Source organism: Diceros bicornis, chromosome 28, assembly GCF_020826845.1.
Source record: "Diceros bicornis minor isolate mBicDic1 chromosome 28, mDicBic1.mat.cur, whole genome shotgun sequence".
Taxonomy (NCBI): domain Eukaryota; kingdom Metazoa; phylum Chordata; class Mammalia; order Perissodactyla; family Rhinocerotidae; genus Diceros; species Diceros bicornis.
In genome coordinates, this window is record NC_080767.1 from 19088497 (window position 1) to 19097643 (window position 9147).

Sequence of the window (9147 nt, forward strand, 5' to 3'; positions counted from 1 at the left end):
TCTTGATCCACTGGATTAAGTGTTGCTGGAAGTTCAATCTAAGTCTGGAGTTTTCATTTCCATAGACAGTTGATTCCTTATAGTTTAAATTGGATTAAGTTGGGATTTCTGATACTTACCTGGAAAGCATTCAGATACAATATTACAGAAATTTATCCAATTGAGTCAAACTGCAAGAACTATGACTTAACATCATTATTGGTGTTTAAAATTTCTCATATAAGGTGCAAAACGGTAGAACAAAATCTCACTTTAGGATCAAGGAATTTAATTTCTGGCCTCCCATATGTCCAGGCTCAAAATATTCGTTAATGCTCTGAAATAGCCAGGGAGAACATGGAACGAAAATGGGCTTTGGACTCAGACAAATGTTATTTTTCTGCTTCATGGTATATGAGAGGTGCTAAACTTGGATAAAGAAACTCAGTTTCATATCTGTGTGCTGCTATTGTGAGATCTTGAGCAAATTATTGCTTATCTAAGCTTCTATTTCCTCATAGGGGAAATGGGGATAATGTCTACTTCATAGGGATATGGTGAGAAATAACAGATATAAAGAAGTCTAGTCAAGTGTGTACAATTCCTAGCCTAAGCCAGCAAAGACATCCATTCCATTCCATGCATTCCAAAGGCTTTCCAAGTTTATATTCCAGAAAGGGCTTTCTTAACTTTTAGAGAATAGAAAGCAAACAGCAATTCAATGTGCTCCCCTCCGAGCTGGCAGAATTCTAAAAAGGAAAAGAAGCGTAGTTGTAACCTAGCTGTCCACAAGCCTTTGATGGCACACTATGTTGGCCATAGCATGGTGTTGGCCAACATTTATAGACTGAAGGATTTTAGGAATAAACAAAGCCTCACACTCATCTTGAAAAAAGTCAAAAGATCTGGCAACACTGGGCCTATCATCCTGTGTTGCATGATAACTGACAGGTGGAGAGTAGTGGCTGCCCCTCTGGAGGGACACGCTCTTTCCAGATGACCCATCTCCACCATCTTCTATTGCTTCCAGAATTCACGGCGGAGTGGCAAGATGCCATTTTTGTTGTGGGTGTGCTGCTATTTTTCTTCTACTATGATAATAGGTATTTGAAGTATTTCTAATGTAGTTGTCCATTGCTGTTTTATTCTTTTTTCTTTGCCCCTAGGGTGTTTTATTTACTTATATTACTTGCCTGGCTTCTCTTAGCATTTGAGTTTGAGACTCTTAATTTTGATGTTTCCGCGATCACAGCCAGGGATTTTATTCATGGTTATATAGTGAAGATCTTAGCATCTCCTTCTCCTCCTTCTCTCCTTTCATCCACGAAGGAAAGATGGATGGAGATACATATTGAACATCTTCCAAGCCCTTAGTTGAGAACCACTGCTTTGAAGCGTGGTCTAGGTTCTAGGCAGCACTTTCATTTATGTTATCTTACAAGTACCCAGTTAGTTAAGGTGAATGTGTCCACTCTACAGATCAGACGATTGAGGTGCAGCAAGTTTAGGTAACTTATCCTAGCCAGAATTAATTGGGAATTCAAGTCTGGGTCGTGTGTCACATAGGGAGGAACACAAGGTAAGCTAAGATATGCAAGTCTCTTAGAAAGCCGTTCAGCAATGAACAGAACTTAGAGTGAATTCTTTTTTTTCTCTGCACCAAGAAGAGAAGTTTCTATCCTCCATCTACCATTTCTATCATCTTTTTCCTTACACTATTAGCTCTTCTTGAACTTTTTTCCACTGCATTGGAAAGAAGATGGTGCAGAATTAACTCTCAGTCGCAGCTACTAAACCAACAAACTCCTCCCACGTCCCTGGGTTCCCAGAAGTGGAGCAAGGCTGGCCCGGTACTTCTGCTCTTCAGAGCAGGGCTTGTAGACTTTTCCACAGAATTTGCTGCTAAGGAGCTTGCACAGCCCAAGGGCAGGGAGAGTACAAGCTGACGGCTCACAGAAGTCTGTTTATTCCCAACTAGAATTAAGCTCTATTAAAATCCAGAAAATGGCCAGGTTCACACAATGGAACATCTTTTTTTTTGCTTTGCGGAGAGAGTGCTGTCAGTAAGCAGGGCAAATTTCTAATCCTGGAAAAATCTCCTGGTCAAGAATTTTCTAGAAAAGAGCAATCCAGGCTTTCCCTTTGCACTTGACTGCCTTCTTTGTTTCCCTGACATGCGCTCACATGTATTTTCCTAGACTCATTTCTGACCTCACTGTTGGAATCAGGAAGCTCCAAACCTGTCTGGGTGGACTTTCTGAGAAGTCAGGGTTACGTGGTTTTTTTTTTTTTTTTTTCGCATTTATCCGGGGGTGGAATCCTGAGAGTGGGTTAGGAATTTTAAATCTTGAAAAGCCAACAAGAAAAACAGAGTGGGGAGAAAAGAAGTAAAGAGAGAAAGGAAGAAAAGAAAGCTGGTGAGAGGAAAAGGGAGAGAGAGAGAGCAAAAGAGGGCAAAGTGAAAAAAAAAATGTTTTAAAAGTAAATGAAAGGAGCAGGCTGAGAAAGCAATTGTATGCAGAGAGGATAAAGGATTTACAAGTAGGGCTTTCATCATGTGGAGAGGGGTGAATTCTCTTTAGTGCTCTAAGACCTTGCTATTTAAAGTCCTATAGAAATTGGCATCACCTGGGAGCTTAACAGAAACGCAGAACTTCAGGCTCCGTCCCAGATCCACTGAATAAGCATCTGTATGACAAGATTCCCTAGCTGCTTCTTATGCACATTGATGCTTGAGAAGCACTACTCTAGAGATAGGTTTCTATCGGAGAGCTGTCTGGAACAGTAGACCAGGAGCGTCAGCAACAGCTTGGCCTGGGAATTGGGAAAAATGCAAATTCTCAGACCCCATCCCAGATCTACTGAATCAGAATCTCTGAGGGTGGGGCCCAGATGTGTACGGTTTAACCAGCCCTCCAGGTGATTCTGATGCATGCTTAAGTTTAAGGAGCACTGGGCTAGAATTTTTCTTTAACAACTGGATTGATTTATGTTGGTCCGGTGTATCATGTCTTCAACACAATAGTGATGCAGGAGTGTCATTGAAAATATTTAACATGCTGAGTGACTTGGACGCTGATCAATCAGAATGGACAACAGCTGTGCATCTGCTCGGCTGGGTTCTCTGGAGGTGTTAACCCTCTCAGTTGCTAGATTTGGGGAAGGTCCAGGGTGTCCTAGGGAAGGGATTGAGTCAGCCTCAATGATGTGGGACGTGGGGGTAGGGCTGGGAGCAATTAACCACTACACCACCGGGCGGGCCCCTCTTTGGGATTTTGATAAGGCAATTTCACTATAGAAGCAAAACAACTCAAGTAGAAGATTTAGAGTATATAGCTCTTTAATTAAGTTATCTTCTCTCTCTCTCTCCCTTTCCTTTCCTTCCTTCCTTCCCTCCTTCCCTCTTTCCTTTCCTCCCTTCCTTCCTTCCTCCCTTCCTTCCTTCCTTCCTTCCTTCCATCCTTCCTTCCTTCCTTCCTTCCTTCCTTCCTTCCTTCCTGTTTTTGTCTCAAACCATGCTTTTGTACATTCAATATGGCAAACAAAAGGAGTGTTTGGGGGCATCGAAGAGGAAGATTTCAGCGTATGTGAATCCATTTTTCTAGAAGCTGTTGGATGATCAGGTATATAGTTCCATCAGTTGGGACTCCCTAGACCTTTCCCCCTGTTGTTCTTTTCGATGATGCTCATTGGGACACATGATCTAATCTGAGAACTCTATCACAATGTGCTGCATGTGCTGCAGGATGCAGGAATGGCACGTACTTCACAATTCCCACTTTGCCTAATATGAACAATTCTGGAATAAAAACACCTTGTAAGAGCCTTCCCTTGGCACTGGAGTTGGTAGTGAATTCGCTAGCCTTGTCATTTGAAAACAGTTTGGTGCTTGATCATAAACTTTTGCACTCCTCTCTCTCTATCCCTTTCCCAAATGCCTTCCTTTCTTCCTCCCCTCCACCCTCCTCCCACAAGAGATAAAGACAGAACATGGAGCAAAGCCAATGCAGACAGGCCTAGGAGATTATATTACCACTTTCAAAAATGTAAAACTACAGGAATTGAAGGTTTCAAAATAAAACATAAGGCTTTATTTAATTGGGCTAATTGGGGAGAGTATGGGAGCAGGTTAGGAGTAACTGGGAGCAGAGAGACAGGAGGATTTGGGGAGCAGAGTCTTAGAGATGGGTCTTCTGACCCACCCTGGGGAATTTTGTCTCAACAAGGAGAGGATTTCACACACAATCTTTATAAGATGTTGGGAAAGTGAACAGTGCTACTTGACAATCACTATGCTAGATTGTTGCAACAACGAATGTGTGGGAAAAGGGATTATTCCTCTTTAGTAGAGTATCATAAGTCAATGTGATGTACACAGGTCAACTTCAGGGGCATGAATACCTGATAGTGGGAAGGAAGTGGCAGCAAGTTCTGGAAGGAACTTCACAATGTACATGCCACAGATGTCTCATTTTAAGGAAGCAGCACCAAAAAGAAAAAGAAGGGCAGACGTCACTTATTTGGGAAAACTGTAAGACAGTCTCAGGACCTCCAGAGATGGTTGAGAACACCTTAGGGAGGGGTGAGCTGGAGGTTTTACAACAGCAACAGTTGCTCAGTAGGAAAAACATCTATAATATACAGGCGCCACGGCCAAGTCCAGATTCCATGTGCTTCCAAAAATAGAGAAGGTGGATGCAGCACACCTTCAGAGGAGGCTTTGTTGCTTAATACCACCAGGTTAAATTCCTTCTTTTATATTGGCTGGATAGAGTAAGACCAGATTTATCACCTTTTTTCCCCAAGTCAGTGCTGTTGGCAGGGAGTTAACCCTTGCAGGTAGCCAGGGGCAAGCCAAAGAGAAAGAAAAAGCAAAGGAAATTGTGCCCTTGGTCCACATGTCCTTCTTCCCTACTTGGGAACTAAAAGCTTCCCCTTTTGCTTTATCCAGCAGTTTTAAAAGATGGAGGAGAAAACAGCTAAGCTGGAGACAGTGGAAATTCACAATACACATGAAGAGTCTTGGGACTTGCCAACTTCTCGGATAGGGGTGGCGTTTGGCAATGGGCAGGGTGGTGGGACTTCCGGAGGAAAACAATGTTAAAGGAGAGTGGGGAGAGGAGAGAAGGGAAGGTTTAGATTGGGTCTCTCTCCACCATATTAGAAACATCTAAGAGGGGACATCACGAAGGTCTGGCCATGGAGGCCTCACACTTTTATACAGAACAAAGGGGCCAGACAGCTAGACTAAGAGCACTCTCACCTCTTACCACTAAGTCTGCTAAGTTTTGATTTTATTGCCTATATTTGAAACAAAATTACTGAATCTTTCTTGGATCATGTGTGTGCATTCCTGTACATTTTTGCTCAAGAGGGAGTGTAGCCAAGATGTTCAATAGCATAAGGAGGAGGATACATCCCTGAGTCAAGGTCACTTAATTTTACTGTAAAGAATGGACGATGAATGAATCCAGCCAGGGAAGATCCACAAATAGAGAAGGCGTTTAAAGGGTCAAAGATGAGGAAGGTATTGCCTGGCTGAGTGAGGATGCTGAGGATATAGCTTGGGGCATGCTTTGACCCTTTCCACATATCCTCCACTCTTTGATGTGGACAATTGATTCTTTCTGGATCTTAAATAAAATTATATGCAAGTGTACCTTCAAGCTCCATTTTCCAATCACATTGCTGCACCTATAAAGGTACCACTCTCTGGGATATAATAGTGATATCTAGTACATTCTCATACCCTTTATTATAATCTGGAAAGATTATGAAGAGGAGGATAGCTGTCCAGTGTTGCAATTGATCTGCTCTTCTTGAGACTGCAGTTGGAGAGAATCTAAACCGAGGGAAGAGGTGCATACTCCCTGGGGGAAGTGCTGGTGGCAGTTTCTGTACTTCGTTCTATTCCTAACGGTGTCACGCTGGGTAAGTCCCTCACTCCTGAGCTTCATTTTTAAAATCTGAAAATCAAGAGAGTCGCTGGCCTCTAAGGACCTTAACTTTACTGAGGCCCTTTCCCCTTCCAGTTACAACAACGCTGCAGAGAGTTGTGCTGTCAAGGGGACAGACTGGTTGTGATTGTTCCTGCAGAAGCTGATTTGGGAAAGGCACATTTCCTGGGAGAGAAGCATACGCAGCTGAAGATCAGCACACAAGGGGAAAAGGAAAAAGTGATCATATCAGCAATCAGAAGACAAAGTCGGAGTGTAGGGGTGTAGTCCAGATACTGCTGCCAAGAAGACAGGCCCTCCAGGGCACGTTTATGTGAATCACCAGGGAAGTGGATGACAAGGCTGATAGTGGGTGGAGAAGGCAGTTGAAGTGTGTGAAAGAGAATGGCTATTGTAAGAGGCATCTTAGGGGGCAGGAATCTGGATTTAGCCAACTCTCTTTTTCCATCGTCTCCACTCAGCTATTAGGAAACCCAACAGAATTGAGGAGGAGAGTCAGGATCTAGAGAAGATTCCACAATGACTCATACCAAGAAAAACAATGATGCTTAGGAAAGAGGCTTTCTCAAATCAAAGTTCAGGGTTTCAAACTCATGTTTTCCCTTTATCTTGACGTTTATTTTTTATTAGAAACAGCAGGGTTTAGAGAACATAGAGACCCAATAAGGCTTTTCACAGATCTAGAAATTATTTCTAGGGCCTTGGGCCAGTAATTCACCTAAGCTTGTAAGTTTTCATATGTCAAATACTATACGGATACAATGTCAGGAACTGAAGATTTCATTTGATCATTTCTTTTCGAATCTAAGATACCCTAACAGTAAGATACACCATTAAACTGCCAATTATAATATGCCATAACATTGTAAGATGCATTCCCTTTTCAGAGATGTTAAAATATGAAAAAAGAATATATTTTGGATAAATGAAACATGTTAAATATCCTAACTCTGTTGAATATTGTGGTTTGTGTGTAAGTCTAACTTTAACTTTTACCTAGACACTGTTCCACCTGGAGATGTGGTGAGGCGACCCTGGCCAAGGCTTTGTTAATCCTCAAGACCTTATTCTAATACCTGGGCCAGAATGCTGAACACCACACATGTAGAACTAAGTGGGGAAGGTCACTGGTGTTGTGTTGGTAGCAGGGGCGCTGGGTGGTAGGGTACAGGAAAATTGATTGTCTTGGCAGATTCATAACATGGTACAATGACAGGCCAAAAATAAGAGTGGTCTTTAACTCCAGTTCCAAGTGCTTGACAGTGCAGTTATCTCAATATTGTCCCTTCCTTAGTGGAAGAGGTTTGGGGACATCGAAGCATCAAATCCATAAGACCCATAGAATGTCTCATTCACCTGTCTAGAGCATCAGAACATTGTATTGGGCTAATGTTGCCTGTACTTTCCCTGAAGGGCTCAGCTTTCAGTATTGTTGTGAAGTTCCTCCAATCTAGCCTGGTTGACTGGACAGAATATGGGGTTAGGAAATGGGAGAGCCTGGGTTACCATCCCATAGACCGTTAGTGTGGCAATGGGACTCACAAGGAAATATATTTAACTGAGAAAAATTGACCAATTCAGTAAATTGTGTAAGTACCTACTTATCTGGAGATTTCTTAATCCTCACACCAAGTAGGAATAGGTCCTATTATTGCTTCTATTATGCAGATGAGGAAAGTGAGGCATTTGGACAAGAAAGGGGAGGGGCCAGGATTTGAATTCCAGAGCCTGTGTTTTTAATCACTGCACTCATAAATAAGAAATAAATCTTGCCATTAAGTAGATCCAGACACATAAACTAGCCAAGATAGAAGTGCTCTAATAGAGATGTGTACAAATTGCTATGAGGCCCAGAGGATGAACCAATTAAGTTCAGAGATGTTACATTTTAATAAGAAAACTGAGCATGAGAGTGAGTTAGCTACATTTTCTTTGTAAGACGGGACACATCTTATTGTTCTATAATTTCAGACCATGAGTTTCCTGGACACCATGCATTTGGCTGTTTGCGAGTTGAAGAGCCATGCATTCACTCCAAGTCTCATGGATATCAAACATAAGGTTCATCAGATAATAGCCAACAAATGTGATGTAAACACATTTTTTGGTTGCAGAAAATTTCACACACACACACAAAAGTAGAGAGGATAGTATGATGAACTCTCAAGTATCCTTCACGCAGCTTCAGCTATTATCAACATTCTGCTGTTCTTGCTTTAGTTATACCTGCCTCTGCCCACACCCAATAATTTTTTTCTAGAACATTTGAAAGCAAATCCAAGCATCTATATAATTTCATTAGTAAATACTTCAGTATGACTATCTAATATACCAAACCTTAAAAAAATAATCAAAACACCATTAGTCCAACCAATGAAATTAACAATAATTCCAAATATTCATCTAATTCCAATAATTCATCTAATAATTCCTAATATTCATCAGTCTGTGTCTAATTTTTCCTGATTAATAAACATGATTTTTTTTTTCTTGGTGAGAAAGATTGGCCCTGAGCTAACATCTGTTGCCAATCTTCCTCTTTTTGCTTGAGGAAGATGGTCCCTGAGCTAACATCCATGCCAATCCTCCCCTATTTTGTATATGGAATGCCGCTACAGCATGGCTTGATGAGCAGCGTGTAGGCCTGTGCTCGGGATCCAAACCCACGAACCCCGGGCAGCCGAAGCAGAGCATGCAAACTTAACTACACCACCAGGCCGGCCCCTAATAAACGTGATTTTGACGGAAGAACTTTTACTTCTTTTGTGTAGAATAGAGGTAGACAATTTTCCCTCTCAGTTCTATTCTGGCGTATTTGCAAAGACACAAAACCTTTCTGAGGAGCAATTCCAGTTGCAAGGAAATGAAAACAAAATGAACGGTTTTTATAGATCACACATAGAGCAGAACTTTATAAGATTCAAGCCACAAAGTATATTGAAAAACAAATACTCAGCAATGAGGGAAATGAAACAGTTTGTGCCAAGGTGAGGACTGCTGAGGAGGTGGGCTGCACAAATCCACCAATGTTGAGGAGCAGGACGGTCATTCTGCACAGGAAAGCTGAGCAGGTAACTCCTGAATGCTGATTCACTCTTTGATTAAAGTAAACTGTCACTATCAAACGTCTTCCCAAACCTCATCAGTACACCAACACGCAGTTACGTGCTAAACACTTCTCAGCATCCCTTGAATCAATCCAGCCTTCGAG